Here is a 20,053-nt window from a genome sequence, read left to right on the forward strand (position 1 = left end):
CCCTAAAAAAGGTGAAGATTACGTGAGCAAATGTACCCAAAGCTCAAGTTCATGCTTTCTTTAGCTGAACAAACTCCATGTGTTTCCACTGTCAGTCAAATTTCAGGCTGTCATTGTGGATCCTGTGAAAGTCAGTGAGTCTCTGTAGTTTTGTCCAGACTTTCACAGTTGTCAGCCTTAGTTTGAGTCAAAGCAGATCTTTCCCCACTCACAGCTCAGCGACATGTTCAGCTTTTGCGACATATTTATGTAACTCACGTAGTTTCTGTGTCAGGGACCATAAGAAAGCTTGGGAGGTAAATTTATTCCACAAAAGATGATTTTTTTGGGGGGTGTGGCATGAGAGTGGGTTGTTTGGGTGAAATCTGATGAATGCTGAACTACTTGATTGCAGTTTTATGACACCAAGTGAGCAGCACTCACTTGGTGTCATCAAAAACTTAACACTTATGGTTGGCGGTTTGAGCAGGGGGAGACTGTGGTGGAAGTACAGAGAGACAAAGTGGATGGATGAGAGGTCTGTTATGTCTTGAGTCGCATTTAAAATGTGTCTCAGGGGGCTCTGAAATAATGAGCTTTTTTTCATCAATGGAAAAATGTTTTGTTTATTTGACAAGATAGCTATATTACACTCATACATATACATTTTGTTCCCCTAAAATTTGGGGATTATGTAAAAATTCCTACAATTCCACAATTCCTACACTTTTCATCTCATGTGGATATAAACTCCCTCAAATTACAGGCGACAGCCAGCATTTCAAATTTATTGTGTTGGACTACAGAGCAAACACAACAAAATATGTCACTGTCCTCCTCCTGCACTCAAAACATAAATATTGTACATGTGCTCTCATGCAATCATATATTGAGTCGCAGTTAAAACGTGTCTTAGGGGACGATCTGAAATAATGAGCTGCTTTTTGTCATCAATGGAAAAATGTTTTGGTTGGTTGGTTTATAAGCAGAGATCAAATAAAAATAAATACTAAAATAAAAAGTATTCTCAGCAGCTTTTCACATTCTTGTACTGTGTTTTTCTTAGTAAATTGTAAAGTCATTCATTCTATATTTTTAAATCGATACCCAACTACTTTTGGAGAGGAAAAAATTTAAGCAGCATTAGCCTTATTGAGTTTTTGTCCACTTGGGGGCAGTGAAACAAGCTGTAAAATAATACACTGATATATTACCACCTTAAGTTGCCTAACAGTTGCCTATTTATATACACACACCAGACACAGGGAAACATTTCATTTCATTCATTTGGAGTTGTGTTTCTGGCCACCTGACAAATTTAAATTCAAAATATACAGTAATTCTCCATCAACTCCTCAGCGAAATATCTATAAGAAGTTGTATAAAGTATTTTGTGGCTCCAGAGGGAGCTGTGTGAAGTCTGATAAATGATTGAAAAGTTTGAAAATGAAATGGGTTGTGAAGTTAGAAAGAAGTGAGCTTACCAGACCTCTGTAGCCCGCTCCACATCTTGACGCTAACAGCACAAGGCTACATTAGCCGCCACTAGCATAACACACCCCTATCTCCAAATTGAACTGTTGGCGGTCGGGTTGAATTTTGGGTAATGTAGGTTTTGTCAAGGAAGAATACGTGGAATTAAAAAGACGATATATATCTAGTTCTGCTGCATCGCTTTTTGATCCTTTTTTTAAACAATCCATTGTGAGTCCAACAATGTTACAGCAGTACAATGCTAAATCTGAGTCCTCTTTTAAAGACGCTGAAATGCTTCATAGAGCTGAGGTGAACTGTAGAGTCGGGTGATAATTCTCTGTGGGTTCATCAATACGAGCAACACGTTCCATTTCACATAACAGTCATTTGATCCATTGTTAATATGAAAATATCAGCTTTAAAGATCAGCTCATACAGTTGTGCTGTTGTGACACAATTAAAAAGATAATCAGGTATGCCCTCAAGTAGCAAAAAATTAAACCGCTTTCTGGATGAAGATTAACATTAATATTTATGGTTATGGTCGGGATGCCTAATAACTTTTTGCCATTTCACACTGACCACATGTGACCAAGTAAATGTTACAGAGTAGTCTTCAAATAACTTCTCCAGCATCTTTAAAATCACTTATGAGGGCCAAAGTGGGGTTATAGTCAGTCTTTATTTTTGTGTTCTGTGTCTCCTTCTTAAAGGCCCAAATCCCCTTAGTCCACAGGGGTTTTCACTAATCTGCCTGATTAGACCTCATCTCAGGACTGTGTGAAGCTGTGCTTGATTGGAATCTTCCTTAAGGTGCAGTCAGACTGAAATCCGCCAGGTGAAATTTACTCGCATGGTGTGGCCAAATGGGTTGGGTGGGGTGGAAAACATATCCTGCAGGAGCTAGCATGGCTAGCAGCCTAACAACAGCAGTCCACAAAGTTGGAAATTATACAGTGTTTTATCAAACATATTTCTGTCTTTAACTTCTGTCACTGTCTTTGCACTCACTATACAGCCAAACAACATCATTTCTTCTCTGCTGCTTGTTTTATTTCTGCATGCAGTTATAAAACAAGAATATAAACAAACAATATTCCCTGAATGAGAGGTCAAGCCCACCCCTTCTCTCAAACTGGTTGGACATTGGAGAGCCTCATGGTTTGGCGTGTCAAAGTTAAATCAGATTCAACCGCCCCTAAAACATTTTCACTCCTGTTGATTAGAATGAAAGTCCTTAATAAATCCAACTCTCTCATGCACACATGCACACACACTGCCCCCAAAGTGTCAAACTCTTTTATCATTTGTAGTCTTTTCAAACAGGTGTGTACCTCACCCTGTCTCTCTCTCCCTGGCCTTTGCCATTTGGCTCACAGTGTAGCACAAACATTTCCCCACCCCCCTCCTGCACAAAAAACATAATTCAGATGCAGTACTTTATTTTTTCTGCTGATGAACAACGATGACTAAATTGCTTCACACCTTGCCGTGGGCTCTGTCCCACACACTGTAATTATTTCACCCACTAAGTTGCGTGAGCCTGCTTTGTTTGTTGCATATAGCCCACAAAGTCTTTCCTTCTCTCTGCTGGCTCATCTGGACAGGAGGTGGTTAGAGAAGATAACAAGTTAAATCTGTTTATATCTATGATTGTTTTTTGTGGTGGGATTACCTTTGCAATTACGATGATGTATGGCAATAATACATGGTAATTATGGCAACAGGTTTATGCTACAGGTGTTCTGGTGCTCTGATTTGAGCTTTTGTATCACATTTTCAAGTTAAGTGCAATCTTAAAATAAGTTTAGACAAGCTGAAATACACAAGAAAATTAAAATTAGATTTGTATTATACATAGATGCTTTCTTTATCCTCTGAGGGAAATTTGGTGATCCATGAAACTCATTTCTTTGTTGATTGGTATGCTGTAAAAAGAGAGAAAATAACATCACAAGGTCAATGGGACCATTTTAGAGAATAGTGCAGTATAATGGATTTGGGTCAAACTACCATATGATTATGTTGTAAGTTGATGTTGCATTTCCAGCGTCTGTCCCTTTGTGACTCCTCTTGGCCAACACAAGTCATAAATTATGCAGCCAAAGTAACTGGACAGTGCCAGGTTTTGGGAAGTTTGTCTTCAAGATTACAGCTCAAGGTCTCAAAGTTGTCAAGCTTATGAAATAGCATCAGTCAATGAGAAACATGCATAAATATTTGGCCTTGAGGTGTCATCTCTCCGTCATCTGCCCCCAGCTTGTTTTGTCTGTAAAATCTGAGATCAGAAGTTAGTATGAGAGAAGATTTACAGGTGAAATTATGGAACAGGGGCTATAAAAGCAAACAGGGAAGGTGATATTTGACTTTAAACCTCACACACACACACATTTCTTACATGAAAGCCAGACAGACATGTCTGGTAGCAATCAGGTATGACAACGCTGCGGCGGGCGTCTGAACAGACACGGTGAGTCACACTCTCCAGCAGCAGTCCCATCTGGAAACCAACCTGCGGGTGCAAAGGTGTACACAAAAACACACTGTCTGAGGATTTTCAGATACTTGCCTACAAGTGCCGGACCTGCTTGAGGCAAGAATGTGGCAACTAGTCTGAGGAAAGCATGCACGTGCACAAACATATACAGTGCAGTCTGGAAATACTAGAAGAGAATGAAACACTTTTCATTGTTTTGTTTCCCCACCAGCACATTTGATTTGAAATTAAATTTCTATGAAGGTAGAAATACCTGAATTTTAAGGGTGTCCATCCATACTGGGTGAACAGTGTAGCCCTCTTCCTACATAACCTCCATTTTTTAAGACAATGCACCAGGACAATGATTCTACAAAATATATAAACAAATCAACCAAGGAGGTTTTTTTTTAGGGCCAAACTGTTTATTGTTCTTCACTGGCCAAGTAAGTCAGCTGACCTCACTTCAACTAAGCATGTATTTCACCTTCCTCAAAACAAGCAAGAAGTGAAGGTGGCAGCAGTACCGGGCTAGTAGGGCATCACCGTGGAAATTTGACACCAAATATTAAACAAGATAGCTATATTACACTCATACATATACATTTTGTTCCCCTAAAATTGGGGGATTATGTAAAAAAAGGCCACAATTCCTAATTTTTTCATCTGATGTGGATATAAACTTCCTCAAATTAAAGGTGACAGCCAGCATTTCAAATGTATTGTGCTGGACTACAGAGCAAACACAACAAAATATGTCACTGTCTTCCTCCTTGAAGACTGCACTCGAGACATAAATATTGTACATGTGCTCTCACACAATCTCCCAGCAGATATAAATCTGAGATAACTGAGAGTTATATGTCTAATGAGAACAGCCAAGAGACAAACCCCACCACAAAGAACAAAAATTCTGTAGTTCAAGGTACCCTGTGGAATTTTTGATCACTAGTAGTGCTATGGAGCAATGTTTTTAAGAGTGGATCCCCGTTTTGTTAGTAAAGAAATGTAGCAATGCACCAACAAAGACAAGGTAGAAAAAGACTGCAGATTTCAAATTCTTCCAAAAATCGGCTTTGCAAATGTTTGAGGAAGGCAGTGTATTCAGCATGTTTATTGGGCCTCAAGGATGCACACAATGTGTTTTGGTGACTAACAGGGAATATAAGCATAACTTTTGTTGTTTACAAAGAAAAAACCCTCCACCGTGCTCCTTTAACGTGGCCCCTAGACTAACCTTGCAGTAGTCTTATCTCTTATTTGATTTTCATTCAAAGATTAAGCTCAACATCATTAACGGTGCTACATGCAGCATTTTAAAGCAGTGTCCATTTGTGTTGTAAACCACTTGTTACTTCTAGTAGATTTAACATGAAATTCGACCCAGAGGCACTCAATATGAACTATCTCTAGAGGCTGCTAATGTCTTCTCTAATGGTTCTTCTTGTTTACAGTAATTATACTAATGTCCCAAAAGTAATGTGGTCATATTTAACTCACTGGACATTTCAGAACTATAGTTACTGCACAGAGGTCATTTTCAGGCAGAAGAGTGGGAGAGATTAGCTGTAACTTTGCACCAGACGACACTGAGATAGTTTTATCAGCTAAAAGCAGGAGAACACCTAAACAAGCATGTAGCCAAAGCAGTCGGCAGTGTTAATCTCCAGTGTTTGCAGTATGTCTGCACAGATAAGAAGATTTTTTAAGTAAGTCTACCACTCCACTGGGTTATTATGACCTCTGTCGTGCAACCTGTAGCCTTGTTAATCCTCAAGTGATAATGTGCAGATCCCTGTGAAAGCATGGTTTGGTTTAAATTTTTTTCGTTTTTAATGAAATGCTTGTCATTTAATATTCACAGGATGATTAATCCTCAAACATTTTACAATTTTGAAGTTATGGAGCTTGAAATTGTTTGTACAACATATAATGATGCTTAATGGTGGATGTCTCATTTGGAAGTGAAAATCATTTGGATTTACTTTCATAACATCTTAGAGAACTCACCACAAAATATTATTATAATCAGTCATTTTTGCTTTTTTAATCAGAAGAGTGGTGGTAATTATTTAACTGTAAAGCCTCTCTGAAAGGTTTTTTAATGTTTTAGAGGAGGAGAAGGGAGGAAGGGAGGTGAATTATTCAAAGGCCCACAATCCTCAGTCTTTCACCTCACGTTGAGGTGGTTCTCACAGGACATTTCATCCCTCTAATCTACAGGCTCAATATCAGTTTTGTAATCTCGTGGCTCTTTGGGAACAGAGTCGGGGGCCCCTTCAAAAAGAAAACCTGCCTCCTATATCCCCTCTATTTCCCAGCAGAGGGGTAATCTCTCTGCTAAGCCACCCTCCTGACCACACCGCAACCCACCAAAAACACAAATACACACAGGCACAGGCGTAGCAAAAACACACACACCCTGCCACCCATCATCTATCTCCATCTCTGTTGAAATCTGACCACCCATCTCCAAATGTAGGTCTGTCTGCTAAAAATAGACTGATTTTTCTACAGCTGTTGACACTCTCTAACAAGAACTCAGGGCTCAAAGGATTGTCCCATGACCACAAGTCAATACATTTTTAGTCAATATGTGTGTGTTTTTTCACAATTCATGTTTGTATTTGTTGGTTGCATTGATCATTTCCACATAACAGGGGCCACTTACCAAGAGGACCGCTGAGCCTGTAGAACACGAGCCTTGGTATTTCCATACATGACATAGAAAATATAACTGAGCAGCTGAGATGTTTCTGACTCTGAAATTATAGTTTGTAGAGTTATTTTTCAGAGAGCGATATGCCAGAGGGTTACAGTTCTTCATCAATCATACTGCTTTTCAAAGCTGGATTGTCAGGTTGTTGTTATGGACCAGTGGTTGTTGTGGTCGCTCAGACAATAAAAGTGCTGGTGTGCGTGATGACTTTAGGTTGTATATTTGGGTATTGTGGTTGCTGGAATGCTAATCGATTCTTTAGCCTTCCACAGCGTCCCTGTCAGGATCAAGTTACTGTTGCTACAGCTGTTTAGGGTTGTTGTTCTTTGCTTTTGCGCAGACCTGTAGCTACAACCTCTAAGCCTTACACACACACATGCACACACACAGAGCTCACCGTGAGAACCAACCAACCGACATTCAAAAAATGTATCTGAAAATTACATTTTTGAGGTTGAGGAGACAAAAACTCTCACTGTATTTTTATTATTTATCAAAGTGCTTTAATGAGTTTCAATATCCTAAAGTATAAGAAGATCCAGTAGGATGTCGAGAAGCACTAAGTCAAAGGTAACTGGATTTGCTGCTTGTCATATTGTCTAACATTGTGAATTGTTTTAACTTTCCGATTCAGACAATCCACTAATGAAGCCCACTTTACATAGCAATTGGTTGGATGTGAGGAGGTGTTAAAGGAATAGCTTGACATTTTGGGAAATACGCTTATTCTTTTTCGTGCATAGAGTTAGATGAGAAGATCATATGATAAACAATAAACATGAATTTACCGTCAGAGGCCTATTAGCTTAGCAGACACTTCAGGGAGTCACTGCTCCTGGCCACAATCAGTCTGGCACATAACCCCTCAAAAAAAGAAGACATGATATTTGTTGTGTTTTTCCACCACATCAGTAACAGCCCTCATACACCACAGACATGCATCCATGCCCAGCAAATCGAGCTCGGAAGAACCAGTGACCCATGACATAACTAGTCAAGTTGGACATTACACATTGATGCACAGCTGGAGACTTCACTGTTCCTGTTTCTCATCATATATGATCAGTGCAGGTATGGAGCGTAAAAGAGCAGCGATCTAATCACAGCTATACAAGCCCATATGGCTCGTCTTACACCCTTCTCTTCCTCCGCTCCTGCAGGAGCCATGCATACCTCCATCCAGCCTGTCATCAGGATGTCATTAAAACCCCTCCGTCTCTCCTTCGGCTGGTCATTCTTTTGCTTTTCCCCCCCAACAGAAATTCCTGCGTTCCTTTGCATGCTGCTTCTCTTTGCAGTCGTCGTCCTTCTGTCCACCTCTATTTCTGACATGGGAATCTGGGGTGTCACAGTCTGTCTGGCTATAGAGGTGGTGGGTGAGGAGATGTGGCTGAATAGACAGTGTCACTTGACAAGGAGTTGACGGAGGGAGCGCTATTGTGGGACAAGGCTGTTGTGGGGAGTTGGCATTTACAAGGACTTGTTTGTGTGGATGTAAAACAACTAAATGAAATATGTGGTTATAAAAGAATGATACAAATGTTCTCTAAAGTTATTTATTTATTTATTAAGATCATGTGAAGGATATGCTTAACATATTAAACAATGAAAAAACTTTTGTCTTAATATTTCTTTATTTTACTTTGTTTTCCAAATAGTCAGCCAATTCATCCTCAGCACAAGCAATTTCTTGATGAAACAAAATCAACTCAACAAAACAAAAAACACTTTAAAAGAGTAAAAGTCTGATGGCAGGTGGAACCAAAACTAACAAACACACACATGCATGCACATCCATACACATATCAATGTTTGTACATATTTTACAGTTTTTTCTTGGGAGAAGAAAAAAATTGAATTACTGAATGTGTAACTGGATAAATAACACAGCAACAAGCTGGTTAGACATTTCATCCTAAATAAAGGTAGAAAGTAAAGTAAAATAAGTAAAATGAAAACAAAAAGATTTCTACAGACTTATTTTCTTTAGCTTGGATTTACTCATAATCCTATCAATCAAACAATCAAGTTCAGCCATCTTGTATTTGGGTCAATGTGACCCATGAGTTTGTGAATAAATATGAAAATCATGAAATAATTCTCTAATGTGGAAAGAGTTTTTTTTTAATCTAATCGGCACACATATTCGTTTGTGTCTTCAATGCCTAGATAGAGAATAGCTGCTGGTTCAGCATCAGATATTTCAGAAAAGATCAATAGATCATTATTTAGGTAAATGAGATCCATGGATTTATACATAAACATAAATATATGAAAACTATTCTTCAATGTGGAAACACTTTTTAATATAATCTAATCTATATATTTAATTTTGATGCCTAGAGATTTCACTTAATGGTTTTAAAAATGTAGGTCTACTTGTAACTCCTCATCACAGGTTAAACCTAATATCTGTCTAGCATCACGTCTGGTGTGTCTGTACAGGTGGAGAAACCTTTTGGAGAATCAGAGGAGATTACAGCAGGCCTAATCCTTTCATTCAACTCCTTGGGAAGTCACTCATTGTTCCTTTCAAGGACCTTTACATCTGTGTGAGTGGCACACTAATTGGCCAATTAGACACCCTGATCACTCACGCTTCCCCTCCAGGAGACGCCACTGTCATAGGGCATGACCCAGTCCCAAAGCTGGGTGTCACCATATCATGTTTTAGACAATTCAATTTAGATTCAGCTGTGGCCTTCACTCATGCAGTATGAAGATGTTACAGAGCTTCATGTATCGCTGTACTGTGCTTAAGGCAGTTTAGAGCAAAATGCTTTACAAAATACAATTACAGAAGAATTACTTCAGTCCACACTGCGATTTCTTTTGAATTTCTGGCTTAAAGAACATCACAGCCATGTGTAATTTTGACCACACCACTGCTACTTCTACGATTCACACTGCTGTTAATGAGTTAAGTCTGATTCTAAGTTAGCGACTAAAGTTTGCTTAAGTGCAAAAAAAAAGCACAGTTTATCCATAAATACTGTACATTGCTGCAGAGTTTGCTTAGACCTTTTAGCTTTCTGTCTATAGTGAATAATAAATCATAAAAAATAGAAACTGTCTTTACATAACTCAAATATTCTGCAGTATGTACGTCATGGAGCTACATTCCTTACTGGACTATGCACAATAATTCAGGAACTTGGCAATAAGTCATGAGAGCTCATGCTGATGTGAAGAATGTAATTAGAGGAAACAGACTGTGTTGGATCACATTTAACTTCACTGGGTCAACAGGCAGTTCACATGTAATTTGTTGACAGATAATTTGTTTTCAAGTTTCTTATCTGTCAGCTGTGATCAGCATTGTGGATAATTACCTTCGAAAGTAATTACTTCAGTGACTTTATTCTTTCATTTAAAGGTCTAGTGTGTAGGATTTAGTGGTATCAACTACAGTTGCTGCGAAACTCGCAAAAAACATGAACGGCCCTATCTGCTGCAACAGCTACTGTAGAAACATGGCAGCGCAACATGGCGACCTAGGTCGATTCTTATTTTCAGGTGATTATACACTAATGAAAACATACTTCTAAATATTATATTCCATTTCTGCCATTTGCTCCTCCTAAATGTTATACACTGGATTTAATTCAATTCAATTCAGTTTTATTTATATAGCGCCAATTCATAACAGAATTTATCTCATTGCACTTTAATATTCCTCACTTATTCCAGTGCAGATAACCAATCAAACAAATGGGACAGAGTTGTGGTTATGATGGGTTTTAGGCTGAAATCAATGTTACAGTTACTGTATGCAGAGATACCAAAGTTACCAAGTAACACTTTGTTGAAACAAATCAAACTAGCCATGACATAATAACAGAAAAAACAAGGATTGACAAACTAGCAGAAATTATTCAAAATGAATGTAATACCTCCAATACCGCTTATGATTGACAGGCGTTCTTCTGTACGATACAATTAGATCCCATAGAGGATGTTATGTCAGGTGGGGATCCTCTGTGGTTTTTGAGGGCCATCATTAGCTGAATCCTCGGGGTTCTACCCAGCGTGGCGCCATGGTGATGGGCCTTCCCTCGCCCTGGCAACCAGACTGGGGTAAAATTAGGAAAGGCTAACCCCAGAAATGTGGTGGAGACGAGGGCGAGGTCAAACGCTCTGGTCTGCTTTGATGATGGTGGAGGCTGCGGAGAGCAGCAGACAGACGCTCTTCATCTGGAGCCTGACAGACCCTGGGAGGATGGATCAAGTGCTGTTGGTCACTAATGTTGCTCCTGTTGTGTACATGCATGTGGCGATCAAGCTGATTCCTGTGCATGTAGCTGAGAGGGACACATATCTGTCCAGGGTCACCATTCATTCTCATGTGTCCTGTGCAAACGGTTTGCAGCATTTATTTAGCAGTTTTGTTCCATAACCCCTCCAGTGTGCCACAGCTTGACACTATGCATGGGAGACGTAGTAAATTGTCCCCTGCATCAACAGTTTGCAACTGATAAACAACTTCACCAAACAAGGATTGTCCAATCGCAATTGTAGGCACCGCCAGCCTATCAACCTTTGGATTTCTCCTCCTCTTTATCTTCTTTTTAGAAACAAAATACACAACAACAAAAGTGTAAGGAATGGATTAATGTAAGCTGCAAACTTTAGGATGCCCTGCTAACTGGCTACCTACAGTAGTAACATAGCATTACTTCCAAAACCAAGCACCAAATCATCAGCTAACTACATTTTTATGCACGGTTACAGGTAGAAAAAGCCCCATTCAGGACCAATACATTTACTGTGTAAGCCGTCTTTTCTTTACTTCTGTATGAAATCAAAGAATAACATTATAATATCATTACATTACATATCATTGTAAACTGCGTATGTGCTAAGCGAGAACAGAAAGCTTGACAGGTATTGGAGCGGGGTTTGGCGAATGGTCAGTGGTATAGACAGAGGCATGAGGAGCAGACAGTGATTTAATCTCCAGTCTTGCCTTTCTTGGTGTCTGCCGCTGTTTTTCTCTTTCTACCGCCTGAAGGTTACAGTCTAAGCCTGGACTCAGTCTGTCTACGCTCTATCTGAGCTCAAAATCTGTGCTGCAAAATGCTTGAGGCAGAAATGTTTTTGTCTAAAAGACAGCTAAAGGAAATTAATTTGTTTAAAAATTAGGGACGCTGGAACATTTGCAGTCGACATCCATCCATCCACAATTTTTGAGCTGTATACTCCAGCAAAAGGGAAATGAAATAAAACAATGACTGACTCTTTTTTCATTGAACATTTGGTGGCAGCTCTGGCTGAATTCTACAAACCACAGACAGGAGCAGACCCATTTCTACTGTAACTCTGTATGTTTAGGATCACTGTCTTATAGAATCTCTGTGCGGCATCTCCATAACAACCACAATGACAATGAAAATTACTCAAGTGACATCCAGACATCATCCTCATCATGCCTACATCCCCAGTTACAAACTGGGGATGTAGGCATTCTGTTGATTCGGTTATGTCAGAGTTTGAAAGATGTTGGTATCTTAAAAAAGATGCTATCCAATTGCATTGTGGGAGCTGTAGGATTAAGTGTTTGTGGATCCTGATCCCTTGTGATTATACCAGCCTCTGTTAAAGTGAACTATACCTGCTTATATTATAAAGTATTGCTTCTTCCTCTGAAATCCATGAGGTCTGCAAACTTTTGAAGTTGTGGATGATTTGTCTTTTTAAACATACATTTTCCCAAACAAATTTAACTGGCTGTGGAACACATCAAAGCTGCCATCTAAAAAGGAAAGGGCCTGTCATTGGTTGCACCCGGGCCATATTGTAAACATATGGTCCCAGAAGACACTTTTACCCTGTTTGGTGAAAACATCAAGAACTGAAAGTGAAAGAGAGTAAACGAAAACCCTTGGGGTGCAATAAAGTGACCAATAAAGAGACTGTATCGTGGAGTTTAGGTTATGAACCCTGTGCCTTCGTGGGAGTCGAATATCAGAGCATGAGATGTGTAGATGAATGTTTTCATGGATACAGACAGGGAACGAGAGCCAGCTGTCGACCTGATGTTTCTTGTTCCCACAAGACTGGGAATAGATCTGACTGTATGATTAGGCTGCTTTCTCACAACCCAGTGGTCTAAAATGCTTCCACAGTGAATAACACATTGTAGAATGTTACTGTAAAAGATGTAGGATAGATCTGGATACAAAATGTATTGAAATTATAATAATTTTTCAACTTAATTCAACATAAGAGTAGAAAATGCGACTCTTGCCCGCTTACACAGCTATCAGGCAGTATTTGCAGCTAAATGCACCAAATGCATGTAAGTCAGTTGATAATTTGCAAGGAATATATAATGACATTGGATAAAAGTAACATTTTCTTTGTTTTATGCGGAATCAAGATAAAGATTTTCAAAAAGTTTAGACATGTTCTGAGAGTCACCCCACATTTAAACTGTACCATTGTTGAAAATACTGAACTTTACAAACAATTCCTTACAATTAATGTCAGGGATGATAGGACACTTCAGATGCTATTAAATTTAGTGTATTCTTGCAGCTAAAATACTGGTTTGTAACCAAAAGAAAGTTGACTCTGGTCGCTGCTTGCCGCCCTGTTCACCAAGATCATCATCTAAATGGTGAAAGATGCCATGTGGCTAACTGTGGATTTTTGATTTACCTCCAGAGTTTTTTTTTATAAACCTGTTTACTACTTAGGAACATCTGCTCTCAGAGTATCTGCTCTCAAGGTGACTTGCAAACTTCTTCAAGTAGCATGGTTGACTTTTAATTAATAAACCTGGAATCACTAAGAATATGTTAGCATTCACAATGCCATATTTGACAGCAAGAGAAACAAATCTGACTTATTTTGTGGTATGCTGCCAAAACAACTGTTCTTCAGGCTTTCATTTTGATACATTTATTCCTATAGTCTTTTGAATAAAGGTTGTAGAGAATGAAAAGCTTTAAATGGTTGAAATAAAAAACCTTCTTCTACAGTTCTGCAAGTTCCACAGTTACAGATTACTGTCCATCTTCTCTGACCTCTCTAACATGCTAAAACTAAAGAACTAAAACATTCACCACAAGATATTTGCTAATTTGTTTATTACATTCTTATCATTCTTTTTCACCAAATGGGAACAATACAGTATGTAGAAGGCTACAGTGTTTGAATTTAGTATACTTAACAGTGAGAATTTTCCTCATTCTCATAGCAAAACTGGCAGTAAACCCTACTAATCTGCACTCCTAGCAGGTGAAAACAAACACTGAGGATTATTTGCAGCTACTATTTGGCCCAGCTCTGCTGAACTCTCGACCACACAGCCTCGATCCTAGCTATCCAAAACATTGGACAACAAAGAATATTAATTTCTCTCTTTCCTGTCACAACAAATAAAAGTCTTTGGGCAATCATGTTAGCGTGCTATACAGTAGTGGCTTCCCAAAAGATGTTAATGGGTTTCATGTTTATAATAAGGCAGACCTCTGTACCAACACTTAATCCTGTTCACATTTTTTCTGCCGTATCAGTGAGCATACAAAGAGCACTATAATAACAGGGAATTAGTCAGTTATCTAGTTGTACTTATGTGACATGTTTGATGATAAATATTTAGCATTAGTAGATTTTCACAGCTGGCATGAATAAATATTTATTACAGAGATGGACTTTGGGTCATTATAAATAAATGATATTCCCCAAAAAAAGTACTGCCCTGTCAATACAGCGAATTCAGTTTGAGTATTCTTACTCAAGAAACCTAGATTGGGTTAAAAATGTGTTCAAACTGCCCTGCTACTCTGATATTACTGTAGCAGGCAAACATGCTGCTCTTTGCTTTCTAGTTTTGTGGTATTCACATTTTCACACATAGTTTTGGGTAACTGTATAGTAAATATAGTATTCATAGCAAACATAAGTTGGAAATATATTAAATGTATTTCTAGACAATAAGTCGCTTTTCTGGTTCAAACTTCAGAGATTCTGATATTAAAAGACACACAAAAGAGTCATAATGACTTCTCTCAGATATACGGATACAGATATATGGTGATTTATTTACAATATGTACACACATAATGAACAGAGAGAAATATGAAAATGTGATGCATAGTCAAAAGGGATAACCATGTTTATTGATAAATGATTGAATCAGTTCTCATGATTATGTTGGGTTGTTTTGTCAAGACACAGACTGATTATTAAAATCAAAGGTAGGAGAGCAAGAGGAGGAAGATTAATCTAGATGTCAAGGGTCAAGAAGGCTGCAGAGATTAGCTGCTGTAACTGGAAGTATTTTACCAGTGCTGATTCAACGAGAGAGGCGATAGCTGGCAACTTTGCCTTTTGATAACTTTGTGTTTCACTATCAATCTGTGTGGAAAACTACAGTAATAAAAGCATAGTCGTCATGTGTATGTGTATTCATACCAACGTGGACTCGTTCACGGAAAGGTTAAAGCAACCAACATAACACCTAATCCAGGAAACTTTTAATAGCCGGAATACTCCCTGAATGAAAACTGTTCAATATTTAGTTTCGGTTCAGCCCAGCTGTAGTCAGTCCTTGCCTTTGTTCTACAATGAGGGTCAACTGACCTCACTGAACACATAAAACTCTTGTCTCCTCTTCCTGTAAGTTTCAGTTGGGGTTGAACCAGAGCCCCTGCGGCAGTCCAGTCGTTGTTCTGCTGTAGTCTCTCCTGACGTCAGAGAGTTATTTGAAGAGGGTCCATGTCCTGGTCAGGTTTCCCACAGGAGGCTCAGCCCACTCCCTGACCCCCTGGAAAGCAGAGGTCACGCATGAGAGAGGGGAATGAAAAGGGCCACTCCTCTGATTTATGACCCAACGTAGCTATAGGATACCTTCAGCTCAGGGATGGTTTTTGTTACAGAGGTGGGGGTACACTAAAGCAGCTTCCCCCAGCACCTCCTGCCAATGTTGGTTTAAGATTTCAGCCATTTGGAGAGAGACGCTTGGCATTCAGAGTCAAAGGGGCAGTAGCTGAAATGGTGACACTGGATTTTGAAATTGCTTTGTGGTGTGTTAGGACACTAAGCAGATACAACATAGTAACTGTGCCTTTTTGACTGATTCTCTGGTAGGTTGCATTTCCAGATGTAAACCAGCTGGTAGGTTTTGGAACACCATTACATAACTGATTTGACAGCTGCTATTTTGGATCATTCCAGTCATTCCTTGGACTCAGTTATGAGGATTTTATTTTGTCTGCGACTGTATCAAATCAAACTGTGTGGTCACGTAGGGGTGCCCTCACCCACTCTTGATTCAAGACCTTGAACACAACACACGTAGCAGCCTTGTAAGTAGCCTTATCCTAAACTTGTTCATTCGCAGTGCCTCTGAATGCAAGCTAATGTTACTCTAAGATAGTTGAATTTAACAAAGTCAGCAAACAGCCTTTTATCAACTTTTTTTATGTTGCTGAATCCAAAATGCTTCCACACCTTACTTCTCACATGGTTTGGTGATGACTATCCGCTCAGCACGGCTTGCTAGTTATCTCCGTTTTTCTGTTAGAAACAACAATAACCTTGTTTGCTGATACAGGGCACACAACGGGTCAGACAGTGCATTTTAGGAACACTAACCACTGGAGTACAAGGCACGGGTTGTTGCTCTGATACACATTGAATTTTGAATACTAACAGATCATTACAGATCGAATTTTTCCCCCACATTGAAAAGGTAGTTGAATTACTACACACTGCAACTAATCTTCATAGAAAGCTGTCAATTAACTTACTTTACCTGTTTTTTCAATGTTTTTTCCATAAAATTGCATACTTGGTTTATTATTATTATTATTTCTATGTTCCTGGAGCCTTTTTTCCAGCTCTGATTGGGTCCTCAAGTTTCTGTTTTGTATTGCAATGTGGGACAATAATGTCCATCAACAGCACACTCATAAAACTAGCACATTTAGTATGCATACTGACATCTTTGAGAATACTTCATTTTGCTGCTTTTCCAGTGTTTAGGGACTCCATACTAAAAATCTAGTCAGAATCGGTATTTACAGTGGTATGGAACTGGGACTCTTATCCTCACCAGTATCTTCAGTTACAGCCAGATGTATCTAGCACATCCCTGATGAAACTGTGTCTTGGTAACAGCTGCTAATTGGCTAAAGGGTTTTATTCTTGTCCTGGCGGATCTTACAGACCTGTGTGCTAGTTTTGTGTGAGTTCAGCCTCTCTGTCCCTGAGTCATGAACCAAGCTTCTCTCAAGCGTAGACATCCACAGTCTGCTGAAGCTGCTGGCGCAGAAGAACTAGGCCAGATTTGACACACTTCACAACCCATGCTAACCCTGACACACATTATTGCTTCTCAGAGCAGAGAGGAAAAATCCCAGCTACAAATGCATCACAGTTTGAGGCCACTTGGACATAAAATGTTAGTATTTGACCCGAGTTGTTGTCAAACAGCTAGACTGGAGTCTTTTATCCCAAAAGAAGCTCATGTTCTGCCTGTACGATGTGACAAAATCTTGTTGTGACAGTTGCCAGAAGCATTCAAGACCACAATGAGTTTAAAACTCCAGGCAAAAAGGGAATCAGATTTTCATTTGTTGCCCTAGAAAGTCTGTTATGCTTTTGTGGCAGTAAGGGCCTTTAAGCAAGGCTCTTACAAAATGAATAAAGTAAACCCACAACTGCTTGTGTGAATTATAAACAGTTTGTACATTTGTGGGTTATAAAATTGCTAAGAATAGTTTTGTTTTCCAAGAGATGTTTTACTCAGCAAAAACTCCAAACCAGTTTGTCAAGTCGTAATTGGGTCAGAACTTTGCTGGATTTGCTGGTGGGCAAAAGCATATAGCAGGAGGTCTTTGGACCCCCTGTGGTGTTTTTTAATGTGAGTAAAAAACCACATCAGCAGCATCAAAGCCTGGAGTGGAGGATCCCTGCCAGTTTACCATCCACTTTTCAAACTACCAGGCGTTTTTTGCAAGCACACTAAAACAGGTACACCAGCTCGACTTTCCCCCAATAAACTCAACACTAGACCAATCTAAACCCTGTCATTCCTGTAATAATAAGATCTGTGTTGTCCTCTACAGTGCCAGCTGCTGTCTTGTTTATTTCCCGGCAGACAGATGAAGAAAGGCCAAACCCAAAACATGACCATATGTTTAAACCTTGTCCTATGAACCCAGAACAGGATGTCACAGCAGGCCCTCCGGTCAGAGTAACTGACATAGACACAGGCACACAGGAGGGCTATTGTCTTCTTCTGCTTTGGGAAAGACAGAGGGAAAGGGAAGTGTGGTAAGGGTTGGAGAAATTGGATGTGTGTGTGTTTATGTGTGTAGTTACACTGTATGTGTTGCTGTTAGAGACTTAAAAATTTTAGGGCTATCTGAAAAAACAACCAGCTAGCAAAATTTTGGTCAGTGTCTGCATAATAGAGGCCAGAGAATGTGTGAGACATTAAATGTCCTTAAACCATTTCCGGCTTCTTTAAAGGGAAAGGCCTTCCTGAAATAGAAAACACATATTTTTTCCTTTGTGAATTTTAAGTCTGTTCTCAAGCTGAATAGCTGATGAAGTCATCTTCAGACAAACCCTGGAGCTGCTCCATGGACAGTGAATAATGGAACAACTTGTAGCCCGACAGCAGACATGATGATTTTATTGGGATGTGGAGACATTTTGTAATTCACATCTGTCAGCCCTAGTAATAAATAAAAAGCTCATTTAGATATCTTGAAGGAATAGTTTGACATGTTGGGAAATAAGCTTATTCGCTTTTTTTCTGAAAGATGAGAAGATGAACCACTCTCATATCTGCATGGTAAATATGTAGCTGGAGCCAAGTTAGCAATTAGCTAAGACTGGAAAGAGGGTAACAAGAAACAAAATCCACCTGCCAGGTAATCTGTACAAAAAATGAAATGTAAAAACAACAATTTTACCAAGAGTTATGTGTCGGACTATTTCTTGGCTATAACCAGTAACTTCCTGGAGTTTCCACTAATGGCCTGGCAACAAATGCCCAATAGTCATTTTTATACTTCTTTTTTGGACAAACAAGATATAGCGTGTTAATTAGTGAGCTTTAGAGGTGCTGGTACGTGGGTTTTGTTATCTTCGGACAGAACCAGGCTGGGCGTTTCCCCCTAGCTGTTTTCAGTCTCTGTGCTATGCTAAGCTAATTGGCTGCTGGGTGCAGCGACAGACATGAGAGTCAGCGATTAGCCTAGTTTAGCAAGACTGGAAACAGGCAGTGTTGCCAACTCTTTTCCAATGAAAGTAGCTATAGTAACTCCAAAAGTTGCTAAAAGTTGCCAGATGACATCATACACTCATCATGCATGTTGATGACGCCATCACACATTAATTTGCATAAAGCTTACCTTATTTTAAGCCATATAAAACGTAGGTAGAGAAATCTTTGGCGAAATAATCACAGACTAACTATAGGGACATTGTATATTTGAAGTAAAAACAAATTAAAATTAAAATTAAAAAATCTACAAAGGGAGGGAGGAGGGAGATCAAACAAAATCAAACTATTTACATATTTACAACCTGTAGTAACATCCTAATCCAGAGATCCGAGAGAAAGAGTGAGAAAGAAGCTGCCTGCCCCACATGCTGCACACTGATTGCCTGCACACAGCACAAGAGAAGAGGGAGAGAGACCCCGGCGCTGTTGGCAGAAGAGCCGTGCTGATGGTCTGAATAAGCTGCTAAATTTGTCGCAAGTCACTTTTTAGAAATAAAGTCGCTAAGAGAGTCTGAAAAGTCGTTAAATCTAGTGACAGTGGCCAAGTTGGCAACACTGGCAACAGCTAGCCTCTCTTTAAAATACAAAAATCTGCCTTTCAGCACCTGTAAAGCTCACTAATTAACGTTATAGCTTGTTTGTTTAATCTGTACATAACTAAATATGACAAGTTGTGGTTTTACAGGGAGTTACATGCTATAACTATTGTTTGGTGAACAGTGGCTGGGCTGGTAGGCTAGCTGTTTCCCTTGCTGACAGTCTGTATGCTAAGCTAAGCTAAAGGCCTACTGGCTCTAGCTCCATTCTAGCTCCATACTTGATGGACAGACATGAGAGTGGTGTTGATCTTCTCAACAACTTTCAGCAAGAAAGTGAATAAGCATATTTCCCAAAATGTTGAACTTTTCTTTAAACAAAAATTCAGCCAGTCACCAATTTACTGACAATGTAACATTTCCAAAAAGTGTCACCTGATATTTTCACTTCAAGATTCAAGCTCTGACTTCCATTTTAGGGAGACTTGTCAGCATAAAATAAAAAATAGTTTTAGATGTTTTCCCTTAAGATAATAAGGGAATACATTGTGAGCTGGTGCATGTGGAAACTAAAGCTGACTCAGGTCTAAAAAGGAGAGAAAAGACAAAGAGTGTCAGGA

This window comes from Siniperca chuatsi, linkage group LG9, assembly GCF_020085105.1.
Source record: "Siniperca chuatsi isolate FFG_IHB_CAS linkage group LG9, ASM2008510v1, whole genome shotgun sequence".
NCBI lineage: Eukaryota > Metazoa > Chordata > Actinopteri > Centrarchiformes > Sinipercidae > Siniperca > Siniperca chuatsi.